Source organism: Barbus barbus, assembly GCF_936440315.1.
Source record: "Barbus barbus genome assembly, chromosome: 3".
Classification (NCBI taxonomy): domain Eukaryota; kingdom Metazoa; phylum Chordata; class Actinopteri; order Cypriniformes; family Cyprinidae; genus Barbus; species Barbus barbus.
Window position 1 is genome coordinate 31,837,385 of NC_136731.1, and position 18,327 is coordinate 31,855,711.

The 18,327-nt window shown below is 40.9% G+C and overlaps 2 protein-coding genes across 4 annotated transcripts in view; both read left to right on the top strand.

Annotated features, from left to right (window-relative positions):
- Positions 1 to 18,327, top strand: part of LOC306859147 (immunoglobulin mu heavy chain-like) — a 344,847-nt gene that overhangs the window by 218,570 nt on the left and 107,950 nt on the right. The gene's annotated exons all lie outside the window — the stretch shown is intronic.
- The window catches only part of LOC306859134 (uncharacterized protein), a 125,079-nt gene that overhangs the window by 65,841 nt on the left and 40,911 nt on the right, over positions 1 to 18,327 (top strand). The window lies entirely within an intron of this gene.

The following is an 18,327-nucleotide window of genomic DNA, read 5'->3' on the forward strand; positions in this document are numbered from 1 at the left end:
TCATATCTCAGTCAGATCAGAAAAATCTGATCTGTAGTATTTTTTAATTATTTTTTTTCTGTTTGTTTATTTGTTCTCAAGTTGCTGTTGTCTCAAGAGTCAAACCGCACAGAAATGACATTCCTAGAAAAGTAATCTTTCACATCACATTTCACAGTGTTTTTTTCTTGGTTTTCGGTTGATGTATTTAAATATTTAATCTCTGGGGATCCACCAGTGCAGATGCACATCTCACATTCAACAGCTGCAACTTGTTGAGCACTCAACTTTCTTTCTTTTTTTAATAATAGTCAAACATTAATAAACTGAACAACCCATGTGCAGTTTCAAACAAGCTTAATGAATTTCAAACAATTCAAAACAAATGGCCATGCTATGAAATGTATAATATTTTTTTACACATTGTTCACTCTGTGATCTGATTTAATTGTAACAAAATCCTCTTTATGTCTAGACATTACTTCTAATGTTCATTAATACACTTAAGATCCACTTTCTTTACAAGTCAACCTCAAAGTTTGTTCACAAACTTTACTTGTTTAGCTACATTTTGTGGTTTATCTAAAATGATGCCACTTGAAACGTGCTGAGAATTTGGAGCGTTGCAATAAAACTTTATAATTATTTAAATATCGATATATTTCAAAGTAATTTTGCTTTGCTGATATATGCTAATATGCTGGGTGAGTGTTTCATTTGCCTAAGTTCTCTCAGAGGAATGTCAGAATGTCAAAATTAGATCTATTTGAGAGCAACTGTGTATTCAGGTCTCTTTCTTCCTCTTTTTTCTCACACCTGCTGAAGTGAAACTGCATTCATGTTGATGACTAACAATTCTTAGAAAGGTTAAAATGATCAAAGATAAAACCGAAGCATGCACCAGTTTATAAAGCAGGCAACCAATCTATCTATCTATCTATCTATCTATCTATCTATCTATCTATCTATCTATCTATCTATCTATCTATCTAAAGTAAAGTCGTGACGTATTGTCAAGTATGGTGACCCATACTCGAAATTGGTGCTCTGCGTTTAACCCATCCAAGTGCACACACACAGCAGTGATTAGTGAACAAATGCACACACACACACACACACACACACACACACACACACCGTGAACACACACCCGGAGCAGTGGGCAGCCATGCTGCGGCGCCCGGGGAGCAATTGGGGGTTCGGTGCCTTGCTCAAGGGCACCTCAGTCGTGGTATTGAGGGTGGAGAGAGCGCTGTACATTCACTCACCCCACCTACAATCCCTGCCAGCCTGGGACTCGAACCCGCAACCTTTCGATTACGAGTCCGACTCTCTAACCATTAGGCCCCGACTTCCCCTATCTATCTATCTATCTATCTATCTATCTATCTATCTATCTATCTATCTATCTATCTATCTATCTATCTATCTATCTATCTATCTATCTATCTATCTATCTATCTATCTATCTATCTATCTATCTCTAAACTAGTGTAGTATATATCTGAAAAATACTAGCAATGTGAGGATACCAGCAACTTTATAGCAACAATCCAAACCAACCTAGAAACCACACAGAGTACCCTAGCAACCACCCTAAGTACCCTATCAACTGCATAGCAACACCTTAGCAACCACCCCAAGGATCTTAAAGGGGTCATCGGATGCCCATTTTCCACAAGCTGATAAGATTATTTAGGGTCTTAATGAAAAGTCTATAACATAGTTAAAATTTCTTACTTTGTCCCACTTTGCGGCCTTGTTTTTGACAAGGTAAAAAAGCAACAACCCTGGGCACCCTATGAACCGCTAGCAACCAAATATGGATACCACATATCAACCACCCCGGGTATCCTTGCAACCACATAATAACGCTCTCACAACTAACCGGGTACCCAAGCAACCACATAGCAACACCCTAGCAACGACCTTGAGTACTTGTTTTCTACTGTATTACCCTCAAAACACTTTACAGTTCCCTTCCAGGAACGTCGAGCTGCGTCTGAAGACGCTATGGGAACGCCATCAGCGTGACCGACGCTCTGAATATTATTTACAACCAGTCTAATGGATGGGCGAGGCGTCACGGGCGGGGTGACGTCACGACCAGGAAGTATATAAGCACGTGGGGCGGAGCCGGCGTCAGCTTTCTATCATTCAGCAAGCGCTCTGTGTGTTGTCAGTCTGATTTTTGTCTTGTGAGTCTTATTTAGTGTTGTCTGTCCTAAAAAGATGCCTAAAGCAAAGGCCAAGACAATGGGCGATCCCAGATCACGTTTCAGGTTGTGTGTTAATCTCTGCTCTCGCTCAGGGGCGTCGTAGTTGGGTGAAAAGTGGGACTAAATTACCAGGGCCCCAAGTGGGGGGAGGGCCCCTGAGGAGTGAAATTTTATTTTCCTTTAAATATAATTTTAAGATCACAATAAATGTTGTTAACTAATGTAAATAAGAATATTTTGGGTAAATGCATCAGTTGATTGATGTATTAAATGGTGTCCAAGTACATATAGTGTCTGAGGTCAGGCACCCTCTCCCTTGCATGAAATGGTTTAGTCCACCTTCACCGGGCTTTATGACTAGGCGCATTTGAAGTGGCGTTCATTCTGCTGAAGCGGCAGACGGCAGTGCCGAACTGTGCAACGGAAGATGATATTAAACAAAGCAAAATTCGGTTCTCAGAAAAGAAAAGAGAGGCAGGAAAGAGATGGAAAAAGAAATGAGGGAAAGCAACTGCTAACGGACATCTTTTCCAAGAAAGGTGAGCCCAAAATGTGAGAGCAAATAGTCTACAAATGAGCTCCTGCTGTGGTTACAAAACACTTCAATAGCCCCGCGGTTATCAGTGCTAATATAACACAACGGCATAACACAAAATGAGAAATTACATGATGCCTTGTTTGCATAGCCTACACCATTTCAATAGTATACTAATTCGAAAACTAAATTAATATTTGTTATTGGACTATAATAGTCTAACTTTGTAGGCTCAATGTCATATAGGTTCATGAGGATATCGGTCATATTAGTAGCAAAGCTAAAACTTGTGAAACGCATGGCACTCAGTTTCAGAAACTGTCACAGAGGGTGATGCAGCAGCAACAGACCCCTCGTCATCTGATACTGTGGACTTAAGACAAGGTAAGCCTATACTGTAGTTTAAAATGAAAGCACATCATTTTAGCTGTTTATGCTGTAATGTGTTTAGCTAGCAACACTATGTCATGCTCTGCCTTTTACTGTAGTCTAGCTGTTTGGCTAGCCTAATTAAGAGACAATTTTTTTGACACATCCATAAGAAAAATAAAATGGCACTTAGTTTTTATTAAGTGTTATACAAGATATTTAAATGTTAATCAAGTTCAATCACATCCATTAGGCTACATTGGACTTTCAGTAAGATGAAACTGGTTAAAAACTACCTGAGATCAACAATGAGTCAGGATAGATTGAACAGCCTTGCCCTTCTCTCCATTGAAAGTCAGTTGGCAAGAAAACTGGACTTTAAGGACCTCATCAAGCATTTTGCCACCAAGAAGACCCGTCAGTGGGCATTAACTGGGGTATAAATTTCAGTGTTTAGCACTTTGTGGAAGTTTTTTTTGCCCCTTATTAATGGAAATTGACAAGCGAGTTAAGTTTTTTTTATCTTTCACTGTAAATTAAGCATTTTGTAAATTAAGCATTAAAAAGCTGTTCTCTTCATCCAAATGAAAAAGTGTTTCAATTTTCATGCATGCCTATAATGTTAGGTTACCTTTGGTGGCATCTACTGTTAGCTTTTAAGCATTCTGCAAATAAAACAGAAATGCAGAGAAGTTATGTAATAAGGCTTTTTTTTGTTATACATATAAGAGTTCTTAGATTAGTAGTAAGGGTAGTTGTAGGTAGTTGTCAACCTCGAGCGTACGGGGGCCCATGGCCACTGCTTGTGCATAGGGCCCAGAATTTGGTGCTACGCCCCTGCTCTCGCTACATCACGAGTGGGGACACACACAATCTGTGCGTGGTCTGCCTGGGTGCGGAGCAGGCGGCGTCGGCTCTCGAGGGAGCCGAGTGCCCGCACTGTGATACTCTCGCTGCGCACTCTCCGCACCCGGAGGGCTCTCTTCAAGGAGGGAGCCTTTGTGAGCTCTCCACGCGGTGCTGGTCCCGTTTTTTGCCGAGGCAGAGCGGCGGCTGCACTCGTGGGGCTCACAGGCTGATCTAGCTGGCGGGAGCGAGACGGGCATGTCCCTATCTCCTCCTGTATCCGCCAGATCTGACGCCCCGTCTCTCGGCTTGGAAGCGGTACTCTTCCCCCCGAGACGAGACGAGGGCTCAACGCTTCGTCTCTCTTCCTCCGAGGAGGTTGATGTGACGAGCGTTGACGAGGTTTCGCCGCCTCTTTCGCCCCTGTTTAAGAGAGATGAGCTTTGTAAGCTGCTGTGTTTGCACAAGCATAAAAGGAATAAAGCCGGTCCCGCTTCTGCAGTAAAAAAAGAAAAAAAGGCAGAGCGGCGGCTGCGCTCGCGGGGCTCACAGAGAGGAAAAAAGGCTGATCTGGCTGGTGAGAGCCAGACGGGCATGTCCCTATCTCCTCCCATATCCGCCAGATCTGACGCCCCGTCTCTCGGTTTGGAAGCTGTACTCTTCCCCCCGAGACGAGGGCTCAACGCTTCGTCTCTCTTCCTCTGAGGAGGTTGATGTGACGATTTTGTGTTTTATTATCATCAAAATACTTCATTCTAATTGCTCAATCAGCATCTAAAACTAAAATAACAGTTAGGCTATCCAGGGTAAGACTAACTGTGTGCTCATCCAGGAAACCTGTTTCAAAATAGCTGCATTCGTGTTCTGTCTCTCTGGTTTTCACATTTTAAATCAATATTTAATATCCATGTAGTAAGGCTACTTGTTAATTAGCTCGTGTGTGGCATAACATACTGAGATGATCATTCCTGCAAAGTTAACAGGATGATCGGGACTTCAACGCAAAGTGAAGAGGCTACTCCGTGGTGTCTGTCTGTCTTGTGTAAAACCAGTTAAACTCAATCATTTTGTTGTATTTTATGTTATTTGATAATCTATTTCATTTCATTTCATATTTTATATTATTAATTAATTCATCCATTCAGTCATTCCTTTGAGATGTAGCGTAGCTCTCTAATAGGTCTACTAATGTTGTACATTATGTGTTGTCTGAGAAAGATGTAATTGTCTCTACAGCTGTATCATCTCAACCAAAGTCAATCTTGACTTCCAGGGTACAGCAGGTCCCAGCGAGTGTTACGCTCAGGTTCTTCCGCCTGTGATTTCAGCGGGCCTGAGAAACTCGCCTCAGCTGCCAGATCACGCGTCTCCTGTCGGTGCGCCGCAGCGAGGCAGCGGTCTGGCCGCTTCTCTGACACCAGAGGTCAGTCTCGAGAGACTGATTCCCTTAGTAGATCATTTGGCAGCCTGGCAGCGACTGCCGAATGTGTCTCTTTGGGTCCTGCGGACGGTGGAGAATGGTTATCGCATCCAGTTCGATGCGCCACCTCCGCCGTTCAACGGGGTTTGTGTGACTAGGGTCCGCCCCGAGCAGGCTCTGGTCTTGGAACAGGAAGTCGGTACTTTGCTGAGGAAGGAAGCCATCGAGTTGGTTCCTCCTCACGAAGTCCACGCCGGCTGCTACAGCCTGTACTTCATTGTTCCGAAGAAGGATGGGGGGCTGAGGCCCATACTGGACTTGCGTCTCTTGAACCGCTCAGTCAGACAGCTGAAGTTCAAGATGCTGACGGTCAAACAGATCGTGTCTCAAATCAGGTCCGAGGACTGGTTTGTCACGATAGACCTCAAAGACGCCTATTTCCATGTATCCATCCTTCCCTCTCACAGGAAGTTCCTGAGGTTCGCTTTCGGGGACAAAGCGTATCCGTATCGGGTTCTTCCCTTCGGCCTAGCACTCTCACCCCGCACTTTCACCAAGTGTGTGGATGCGGCCCTGGTCCCGTTGCGACTGCAAGGCATCCGCATACTCAATTATATCGACGATTGGTTGATTCTCGCTCAATCAGATGTAGGCTCGTTTGCCAAAATTTGCAGTATCGCACACCCCTTCTAAATAGTCCAGTACCGTGACGCGCCAGTAGAAGGAGCTAAAAAGCAGTGAAATCACCATATGGTCATCCCGAAGCGTCTTGCTCTGTCTTCCCCAATAGCCTACTAATACACTTTCGATGCAATTTCGATATTTAAATTTCGTGTTATGAAACCGTCTGAAATGCCTTTCTCAGCAATTCATTTTTTATTTTTGAAAATTCTGGAATTTTGAAAGTTTCTGGAATATTAATGTCAATTAATAAAGTGTGAAAAATTTGTGGAAAAGTTGGCTAGAATTTGGTCTTCGTAAGTACAATCTTTAGCGTATATTTTTATTTTCATTGATCATTTCGATGCTCCATAAAGCTCCATATATGCTTTTCTGCATGTTGGATTATTTGTTGTTTGAATCACCTTTACAATAATTTCTTAAAGTCTGAATTTCCCCTCTTAGTCTGCTTTACAAACACTAGAAGTAGATCATCAGTTATTGTCTGGCTATACACTACTGTGATAACTACAACCACGCTGATTTACACCTGTACATAAACTCCACGAGACCCCAGACTAAATGAAATATCTAGTTCACGAAATCAAAAGGAGCACACTGAGCAAAGTGAATGAAAAGGTTTTTTATTTTTATTTATTTTTTATAATAGAACAGTATATTTCTGATTCTGCAAACAGCCTACTGACTAGCTTTTTTTAGCAGTATGACATTTAGGGGGCATTAGCCTATTATTAAATATAGGCCTAACGTGTTTTTCAGATCATGGATCGAAATGTTCAATAGAATTCAGTAATTATATGATGTTTATTCCTTGTATGGTTAATATAGAATCTACTATAGTTGACTGTGATTAACATTTCAATTTGAAAGAACATTGAAAAATCTCAATCTATCAGTGTCATGAGTCCGGGTCCGGAACTTCTCCCTGTCGCCACAGGAGGCCGCCATCTCCCGTCCTCATTTCCCATAACCAAATACACCTGCCGCATCATTATTACACTCACGACACCCGCAGCTGTTCCCCATTGCCACAGACTATTTAGTCTCCCCTCTCCCACCACTCTGCCTGGTTGCGTGATTTGATATTTGTTAATTGTTTGGTAAATGTGTCAGTGATTTTGTTTCTAGTGTTTGCTCTGGTCTGGGATACATGCACTGTGCTGCCGTTTTGTATCCCAGTCCTTTTCTGTTTTGTTATTTTGTGCCGTGTTGGCCTTTTTGTTTGTATTAAAAGCACCTTACCTGCACCTGGACCCTGACCTCGTCTTTTCGCGGCGCTTCCTTCGCCGTTCCGTGACAGAACGCAACCAGCAAGTATGGGTCCAGCAGGGAGGTTGCTCAACATCCGCCAGGGAGACCGGAGCATGGAGGAGTATGCCAGGGACTTCATTGGAGTGGCTCGGCGGTCGGCTATGGATAAGACCTGCCTCATGGTCTTCTTCTACGGAGGCCTGGCCGAGCCCTTCAAGTGCCTGGTGCCATACTGGGACCCCGAGGAGTCGCTGGAGGACTACATCGACCTGGCTCTGCAGGTGAGTGGCTCAGCCTTCATAGTGGAGTTAGCTGCGGAGCCCGTTCACAGTTCTCCCGAGGCGGCGAGCCAGGGGGCGGCGGAGGCGTCGGCGGCCGCGCCCAGTGCCTCGCGCCCGCTTCCGGAGCATCCTGGGCTGATGCACAGCGGGCAGGATCCCCCACTGATGTCGGTGCAAGCAGCGTGGTCTGCTCGTGGTCTTTCCAGGGCGGCGGTGCCCGCTCACAAGGCTTCCGAGGCGGCGGTGCCCGCTCTCAAGGTTTCCGAGGCGGCGGTGCCCGCTCACAAGGCTTCCGAAGCGGCGGTGCCCGCTCACAATCCTCTTGAGGCAGCGGTGCCCGCTCACAAGGCTTCCGAGGCGGCGGTGCCCGCTCACAAGGCTTCCGAAGCGGCGGTGCCTGCTCACGATCCTCCCGAGACAGCGGTGCCTGCTCACGAAGCTCCCAAGGTGATGGTGACCACTCACGTTCCTCCCGAGGCGATGGTGACCGCTCACGTTCCTCCCGAGACAGCTGTGCTCGCTTGCGTTCCTCCCGAGACAGCTGTGCTCGCTCACGTTCCTCCCGAGACAGCCGTGCTCGCTCACGAAGCTCCCGAGGCGATGGTGCCCGCTCACAAGGCTTCCGAAGCGGCGGTGCCCGCTCACGATCCTCTCGAGGCAGCGGTGCACGCTCACAAGGCTTCCGAAGCGGCGGTGCCCGCTCACGATCCTCTCGAGGCAGCGGTGCACGCTCACAAGGCTTCCGAAGCGGCGGTGCCCGCTCACGATCCTCCCGAGACAGCGGCGCCCGCTCATGAAGCTCCTGAGGCGATATTGACCGCTCACATTCCTCCCGAGACAGCTGTGCTGGCTCACGTTCCTCCCGAGACAGCTGTGTTCGCTCACGTTCCTCCTGAGACAGCCGTGCTCGCTCATGAAGCTCCCGAGGCGATGGTGACCGCTCACGTTCCTCCCAAGACAGCTGTGCTCGCTCACGAAGCTCCCGAGACAGCTGTGCTCGCTCACGAAGCTCCCGAGACAGCTGTGCTCGCTCACATTCCTCCCGAGACAGCTGTGTTCGCTCACGAAGCTCCCGAGACAGCTATGCTCGCTCATGAAGTTCCCGAGATGGCGGCGGTGTCCGCTGATGTTCCCCACCCTGATGTGCCCCCCGAATTGGTGGAGCCCACCATTGCCCGCTGCAGGGTGGCAGCTCCACACACACCGCTGTGGTGGCTGCTGGTTCTGCCATGGGTCTCCATCCCGCCGGTGCTGCCTCAGGCCCCAGGTCCCCCTCCGCTACACGAGCCTGGCCCGCCATCCCTCCCCCTGTTCCACCTCCCTCCGGACTTTTGGGGTTTTTGGTGGAACGTCTGGGAGCCGTTCCTTAAGGGAGGGGTCATGTCATGAGTCCGGGTCCGGCACTTCTCCCTGTCGCCACAGGAGGCCGCCATCTCCCGTCCTCATTTCCCATAACCAAATGCACCTGCCACATCACTCACACCTGCCGCATCATTATTACACTCACAACACCCGCAGCTGTTCCCCATTGCCACAGACTATTTAGTCTCCCTTCTCCCACCACTCTGCCTGGTTGCGTTATTTGATATTTGTTAATTGTTTGGTAAATGTGTCAGTGATTTTGTTTCTAGTGTTTGCTCTGGTCTGGGATACATGCACTGTGCTGCCGTTTTGTATCCCAGTCTTTTTCTGTTTTGTTATTTTGTGCCGTGTTGGCCTTTTTGTTTGTATTAAAAGCACCATACCTGGACCCTGACCTCGTCTTTTCGCGGCGCTTCCTTCGCCGTTCCGTGACAATCAGTCTATGAAGTATGAAACATAAGGTGTCATGTATTTGCTATTGTTCGGATCACTGTGCAATACAGCGGCCACAGTGATAAAAGCTATGACAAAAACCTCAATCCCAGACTAAAACTGGTTAATGTTTAAATCTGTAATGATCCAGATAGCATTGGCTACATAGTTTAAATAAATGTATGACATTACACCGCCAAACTATGCATTTAAATGCTTTGAAAGAACCTGCAGCAGAAAGGAAAATGTGCTGCTGTGTGTAAAGCCTGTTGCATGCAGAGTATTTGAAGAAGCATGTATCACTGTGCATGGAGTGGCCACAGTGAAACATTTCACTTCATAAACCCCAATAAAACATGGATATTTTTGTTGTTGTTGGAGTTTTGATCAGTTGAATTATGGACCCTGGTTCCACATAATTAGTTTGAGTTCATAGTATGTATTCACATACTTTAATCAGATGCATTTTAAATATTGCATGATCTGTTTAAGTTTTCAGTGACATTAAGAGAGTCGAACCACTCTCCATGAATCACTCTTTCATCCTGGAATACATGGGTACGTCTTCCAACATGGTTGTCTGAGAAATAAAAAGCTACACACTGTATCAGTTAGGGTTAAGAGAATTGTTGTCAAGCATACAACATGCCAGAAACATATTAATCTCTGCAAAAATATTTAAAGCCTAAAATATTAAGTATTTGCTTTAAATCCAAACAATGAGATTTATTTGGCCAGGCAGTGTATTTGAACACTTTCACGTCACCAAATCATATAAAATCTTGATGACCATGCTGAATTTCGCTTAGACTTTGAACAATATAATTGTGTTCTCATCTCAAACACAAATGTATGTAAATTGATTGCAAGTGTATTGTTTTAGTATTTTCAATAGAGCAGCTTTTTCTTAAATCTTTTTTCTTTCTGACTTCTTAAAGCGGACATTTATAGTGAAGAATATTAATTATGGTTTAGAATATTTTCTGTATGTATGTACAGTATGCATTTTTTTACTTATTTATTTGTTTCTTTGTTTGTTTTAATTTTGAAATAATACTCACATTTTTTAAACCTGCTTTTTTTTAGGTATATTACTAAATAGTGGCAGTGATAAGTCAGTATGAAAATGTAGTGATCTTAAAGTCACTGATCTAAAAGTCAGATAAATGTGTGTTCTGATACCAGGGTCTTTGTTTTTGTTATGGACTGTCTGTCTGTGTATATGGGGGGTGGGGCACAGTATTTCAACCCATTACAAAAAGGTCTGAAGCATCTGTAAATTAATGATCGCAATAGTGAATCTATAATGTGCAGCCTAAATAGATTTTCTCCCTCATCATTGTTCACCTTAAAGGGGTCATCGGATGCCCATTTTCCACATGTTGATATGGTTCTTTAGGGTATTAATGAAAAGTCTATAACATACTTTGGTTAAAATTTCTCAGTGGTAGTGTAAAAAATAGGGCTGCACGAATGCGATATATCAGCGATTATGAACGCAATTTTGCGTGGCTTGTCAGCGAACTACGACTCCGTTTATTAAATGCCGCTCCATCTGAAAGCAGGTGATGGAGATTTACCGCTAATCAAAGAACCGGCTTTACTGAGGAGATGTGCATGACAATAGCATACGATTAATCGTGCAGCCCTAGTAAAAAACACCTTTTTTTACCATGTCAAAATCAGCTCTGTTTTTAGCAAGCCATTCTAGTCCATGTTGCTTTAAATGCTAATGAGCTCTGCTGACCCCATCCCTCTCTTCTGTGAGGCGAAACTGGCTAACTAGCACCTTATTAGGAAAGGCGATTTGCAAAGATAAAAAAAAAAAAAAAAAAAAAAACTTATACTCACTTCTGCTGTAGATGAAACTGGATCATGAATGATTCGCGTGAACATAGATGCAATTATGTAGATCGGGGATCGACGCATTCAGTTCAAAACGAAAGTAACTTTAATCCTCTGTGTCTTCTCTGCTGTATTCATTATTACATCCAACATCAAAACACCTCAATCGCTTAATCTGAGACATCTTGTCTTCCCTTTTCCCCCGTGCCCTCTCTGCCTCTCCCGCTTTTCCCCCAAAAGGTTTCACTCAAAGTTCATTAAGAATATGTATGTCCCACATATCATGTACCTAGTGAACCTGCTGTTTGTCCCCTTCATGTTTGGTATTGTTCTAAAGGTTTCTGTGCGATTAGTAAACTGGTCTCAATTTCACAGTAGTCACTTATATTATGAGAAAGATGGAAAACTTTTGTAGAGTTGTGTTCTGCTGAGGAGGGGCCGTGTTCCCCTTTAGGGGTCTGTGAGAATGTTTTCCTATCTCCAGCCAGGTGTGACCCCGGAGCAGGGGAACCAAAAAAAACAAAAGGTCTTTTATGTTTTTACAGTTGATCTCAAGATTTCTGTGTTGTCTGGTCTGAGTATATAACGGAAGTGACAAGACACTACTTTGCAATTCTGTTGCCAGAAAGCCCATAGTGTGGCGTGTGTCTCTACACTCCATATTATGTATTTCCCAACATCAGGTATGCCTCTTTTACTCTTAGATTAATCTTTGAGAATTTGATGTTTTGTATTGAGATGATTTTATATCTTTTGAATTGGCATAATACATATTTACCTGACTGATAATAAAATGTTATATTTGATTTATTCTGAACTGTCCTAAAATCATTATGACTAGTAAACTGTAAACTGGATAGGTCAAAGTGAAGGCTCATGGATGATAGGAGTAGTGGGTACGTCATCGGAGACCTTCTGATTTCTGTCTATCGCTGATGTTAGCAAGTTGTACGGGAAAGGACTAAGTGAACTACACTTTTTGCCATAAGCAAGCAGTAGGCGGCAGCAAAACAGGTATTAGTCTACCTACACCCTCTCACTAACATTAGACTAGTGAGTTTGTGAGCATAAGATCCACGTAAGGTCAACATGAGACTTAAGAGGTCCCCAGTGAACGGATAATTGAAAGTATAGTGAGTCCAGGATAATCAAATATCTAGATTAATATACAATCGATGTCTGTGATCAGTTTTTAATTATAAATATTGTCTAAATTTAATGAAATTGGAGTCAGATTAAGCACAGAGCTAGACTAAAATTGAAATTACATCCAGATAAATTCAGAGGTGCAAGTAAAAGACTGAACATGCGTTAAACCTTCGACCAGGCCGCTGGATTCTGCTTTTTGGGCTAGCGGGTGGATCCTTACTGTCTTGTCAATCAACTATCGTGGGAGGGGTCTGTGCAGAACTACATCATTCTGACAGGAATCTTAGAACAGCCTGATTTAAGGAAGGGGATTTTAATATAGGGATTAAAAAAAAAACACTGGGTGGATTTTTATCATTATAGGATGGATGTGTACACACACATTTATGTTCAAACAACTTGTAAAGTGAATTTTGCATCCGATGACCCCTTTAAGGTTTCATACAGTAAAATAATCATAAAGAGCAGATTAAAATCTGTTATTTATTACATGACCATATAGACTACACTAAAGTATGACACAAATTGCCCTCATCTGTAGCCATTTTGCAGTTTTTATATCTTACACACACACGCAAAGAGTAAAATAAGGGCTTTATAATAAATATTAAGTGACAATATTGTACAACAATGTTAAGGGGGGAAACCTGACTATGAAATGAAGATTCACTTTTTTGTATACTGTGACAATTCTGTGTAATTTGCTGCATGTTGTGAATATTATTGCATTTAGTGTGTGTATTTTAATGCATCTTTCCCTAATAAAGCCATCATTTTGTCAAACAACAGTTTCACTTAAACCTTAACCATATTGAGCTATTCACAATGACACTATTAGAAACATCACACGCAGACACACAAGGTTTAGTTGCAGTAAATGAGGAAATTGTTCTATTTATAATCTGATATCATATTGCTTTATCTTTAATCTGTGGCATATGAGCTCAAATGAAACTGAATTGGCTGTTTATGTTTATGTAATTTTTAACAGATCAGATAGATGCTTCCAACCAGAAATGCAGGTGTTTCCTGGTGATACTGTCAGAATCAAACCTCTGAGCTCTTGACTGAGCTGTTAAAATAACCCTTTGCTTTTCGTCTCTAGATGCTCTCTGACATTTGGTGTTTAACAATAGCCTTGTTATTTTATATATTTTGCATCAAACATTTCATATTTACTTAGATTAAAACATACTCTGAAAGCAAATTTGGACATGACAAATGATGTCAAATGAACTCAAACTAATGCTTTTTCAGAATTAGATAGCAATAGCACACATGCAAGAACATGGCATATATCACTGTTAAAAAAAAAAAAAAATCAGTAAAAAGACAGGGTTTCCAGACGTATTCTGTTAAATTACAGAAAATAACCATTTCACAAAATTACAAGCAAAACTATAAAAATACAGAATAGACTTTACGGTTGAAATTCATTAAATTACAGTATATTACTGTTGATAATTTGTTTTTAAACTATGGAAAAACTGATCAATTATGTCAAATTACATAGAAAAACAGCCAACATTCAGGTTAACCGTCATAAATTTAAGGTTTAATGAGTTTATAAAAGTGATCTGTCCATCTACAGTAATTTACTTTAAAAGTACAGTTTTTCCATGTACAATAACTAATAAATAATTTATAAAAATTCAGTAAGCACATATTTTTAAAAAAAGTTTGTATATTTACAGGATTAATCCTTTTTACAGAAACAATCTCACAACTTCAACCAATCTCTGTAAATTAAAAGGTATTTAGAAGTAATTTTATGTCTACCTAGAATAATCTTGTTAAAATACAGATACTATTAATTACAATAACCAAGAAATGTTGTATAAAAATGTAGTAATACAATACAAAAACAAATGTCTGTAGATATACATTTTAATCGTTCATTTTCCAGAAATATTAGTTTAAAATGTTTGAACAGTAGAGAAATTAGTATAGTATTTAGAAATATGTATACATTTTTTTTTTTTTAAAGGCACTCTTTTCTATGGAGGACCAAACCTGCATAAATTAAATATGAATAAATGAATGAATGAATAAATAAATATATTAATGAATGAACAGATAAATAGATAAATCAATGTGATAATAGGAACATAAATAAATGAATAAACGACTTGATAAAATAAATATGATTAATTTGTAATAAAATATTTTTTTTTCCCCCCTTAATTTATTTTCTTCTTTTATACATTTATACATTTTTAAACATTTTTTTTACTTATTTTTTCGCTAATTCTTTTTAAATGTATTTTTATCATTTATACATTTATTTTGAGATTTATTCATATATTTATGCATTCATTTTTTTTAGAATGATTTATTCCCACGTGTATTTATTTTTAGATTTATTTATTCATTTATTTTAACTTTTCCGTGTGTAACATGTAAATGAGGGAGGTGGTCCTTCTGTAGCTTCCGTGCATCATTGGTTGAGAGCTCACGCGTCAAATCGTCAGGCCAGATGAGCGATAGAGATGAGAGTTTTCAAAGAAAATAGCGGCAAGTAGTAATTCGTTGTCCAGTTTGCTACAGGATGTGGCAGATCAGCTGGAGAGTTGTAAGTTATTTTCACCTAACGTTATTCGCATTAGTGCCGAAATATTTAAAATATTTTCCAGAAAATAAAAACAGGAAGCTGAGGCTACTTATGTGATCTCCCATAGCATCGCCAGACCCAAGGGTGATGGCACCCAGTTATTAGACTAGAAACCAACCATCCACTGGGTGTCTGACTCTGGGTCGACGATGCTGTGGGAGATCACATAAGTAGCCTCAGCTTCCTGTTTTTATTTCTGGAAAATGTTTTAAATATTTCGGCACTAATGCGAATAACGTTAGGTGAAAATAACTAATAAATAATAAAAATACATTAAAAAAAAATTAGTGAAAAAACAAAAGTTAATTTTTTTTTTTAAATTTATAAAAGCAGAAAATAAATTAAGGGGGGAAAAATACATTTTATTACAAATTAATCATATTTATTTTATCAAGTCGTTTATTCATTTATTTATTTTCCTATTATCACATTTATTTATCTATTTATTTATTCATTCATATATTTATTTATTCATTAGTTCATTTATTAATTTATTCATATTTAATTTATGCAGGTTTGGTCCTCCATACTTTTCAGCCAATTTCTGTAAAATTAACAATGTATTCTGTACTTAAAGGAACCTGCACATTCACAGTATTAGTTATTGTACAAAAGCACTGTATGTCAATTTAAATGAATAATTAAATTATTGGAAATATATTCAGTACATAATTTAGAGCATGCAAAAATACCTTTATACATTTACAATGACATTTTATCAGAAGCAAAATACAAAGTTCCAGTTAGTCTAACACAGTAGACATAGCAGTTTTTTTTATAAACATAAAGAGTTAGAATTAAAGGGATAGTTCACCAAAAAATAAACATTATCCCATGATTTACTCACCGGCAAGCCATCCTCTGTGTATGACTTTCTTCTTTCAGAATATAATCAGAGTTATATCAATAAACATCCTCTGAAGGTGTTTGTCTGAAAGAACAAAGTAATATACACAAAGGATGGCTTGAGGGTGAGTAAATCATGGGGTCATTTTAATTTTTGGGTGAATCATTTAATGGGTCAAGTGTTCATGAAAAAAATTATGAATTTTTAGCCATTTCTTGAAAATGGGCAGAGTTAGGCAGTTTATTACAACAGCAACAAACAGTCAAAGTATAGGTCTGTGAAAGTGAATTTCTACTTCTATGGGAAGTGATGAGAGCGGCTACTGGCAACCAGTGCAAAGTGATGAGGTCTGTGACGTGCATTCTCTTCAGCTCATTAAAGATCATTCGCAGTGCCATATGCTGGATTAGTTTTAGAGGCTTGGTAGTACATGTTGGAATGTCTCCTAAGAAACCAGTACAATAGCCCAGTCTGGAGAGAACAAGATCTTGGACAAGGGGTTCTGTAGCATACCCCGTAAGGAAGGTTCTGATCTTCCTAATGTTGTACATGGCAAATCTAAAGGATCGGGTCAGTGCAATGTGGTCAGTGAAGTTTATACGTGTCAACTGTAACACCAAGTTTTGGCAAGGTTGAGTTGATTGCAAGGTTGTCTTGGCAAGGTTGAGTTGATGGTCATTCAACATCCAGCAAGACATTTCTGTCCAGGATGCAGAGATGCGAGCAGCATCCATCGGAACATTCAGCTGGAATGAAAGGGAGAGATGTGTGTCATTACAATAGCAGTAATATGAAAAACCATGTTTATGAATGACAAGACCCATTGTAATGATATGTACACATAGAGGAAAACTGTTCCAAGCACAGAGCCCTGAGGCACACCAGTAGCAAGATATTGCGACTTAGAAACCTCACTCTGACACCCTGAAAGACCTACCTGAGAGTTAAGACTTGAACCACTGGAGTGCAGTTCCCCTTTGTCAAGAGGATTGACAGGACAATCAGGTGAGTAGTTGTAACCAATAGCATGTGCCATTTATGACCCCCTGTCAGCGTTGATTGACAGGTTGTCATATGTCAAATGTGTACATGGTCAGATTTATGACCTGATTAATGGCTCTATGACCCCCTCTGTCACCATGACTGTCACGTCACCGGGGTCCTGTCAACCCTGACTGACATGACAGTAGGGTGTGTAAATCAAAGATCAAAACTGATGTTAGATTTAACTTTTGATGGATTTATGACTGGATTTATGATGTTTTTACCTCTCACCTGTGCCATGGGGTTTTTTATGGAGTTCCTTCCTGACCCATTGCTAACTTCCAGTTTGGAGGTGTTGGTTGTGGAAAAATGGCTGAGCAAAGGGTGTTTATTGTCACTTTGTTTGTTTGATCTATGCGGTATATGTTGATGCCTAGTCACCAATTTGTCCCTACTAGCCACTTCTGAATAAGGAGGTTGTCTGGGGCATCTGGCTTCCATGTTTGTGTTTTAGGTCAACACCTTTGGTGGATTGGTGTCTAGACACCAGAGCCCAAAGCTTCTTCCCAATCTGTTTCCAACCGTGATGTAGTCGGTGTCTGATATAGTCTTTTAATATGTTTGTTAACGGGATGTGCTTTGTTTGGGGGTTGGAAGACATCCAAACACGTGCCTAATGTCAAACCCCTAAACGGTTTAGTTCTGCTTGATCTATAGGCTAAATGTTGATAGCTAAGACATCACTGTTTTGATTGTATGAAAACTGAAACATAGAATTAAAGCATTCACCAAGACCATAATTCTATATGTGTCTGAAAAAGCTGCTATGTCTGGGCATGTTTTTCTTTATCATCTGTATGTGTGTATGCTAACACCTCTGTAGGATCAGAACAACCTCATCTGTAGGTTGAATAGATAAACTTATAAGGAGGAGTCTTAAGTTAAAAATTATTCAAACCACCAACTATCCACCTGTCCACCTCACCTATCCATTTACTTCTGAAAGTGAAGGTGATTGTGGGGTCTAACTGACAGTGGACAATAGTATCCTCTTTGTGCTTATGTTAATGGCTTTACTACATCCACCTCATATAGATGTGCACAGAATCATGCTTTAGCTCAGTTCATTTATAAAGCACAATAAAACAACAGTGGTTGACCATTGTGCTGAACATTATCATTTAAAAGAAATCAAAGTACATAACGTGATATGACAAGACTAACAAATAAACATTTTAAATAAGCACTGCTTTAGACAATGAATCAACACTTTGGCTGATTATTTGGGCTCACACAAAGGCGTTATAGTTTTTTATAATAGTTTTTATACTGTACAGACTGTATTTTCCATCACCCTACACCAACCTTACACCTAAACCTACCTCTTACAGAAAACTTTGCATTGAGTTCTTTATCAAGGTGTCAGGGTTCTGTCACTTCGGTCTAGTTTATTCATGGTTTTGTGACGGAGCCCTGACACTCCCTTCTTGTCTTGTTTTCTGGTGAGCGCGTGGCT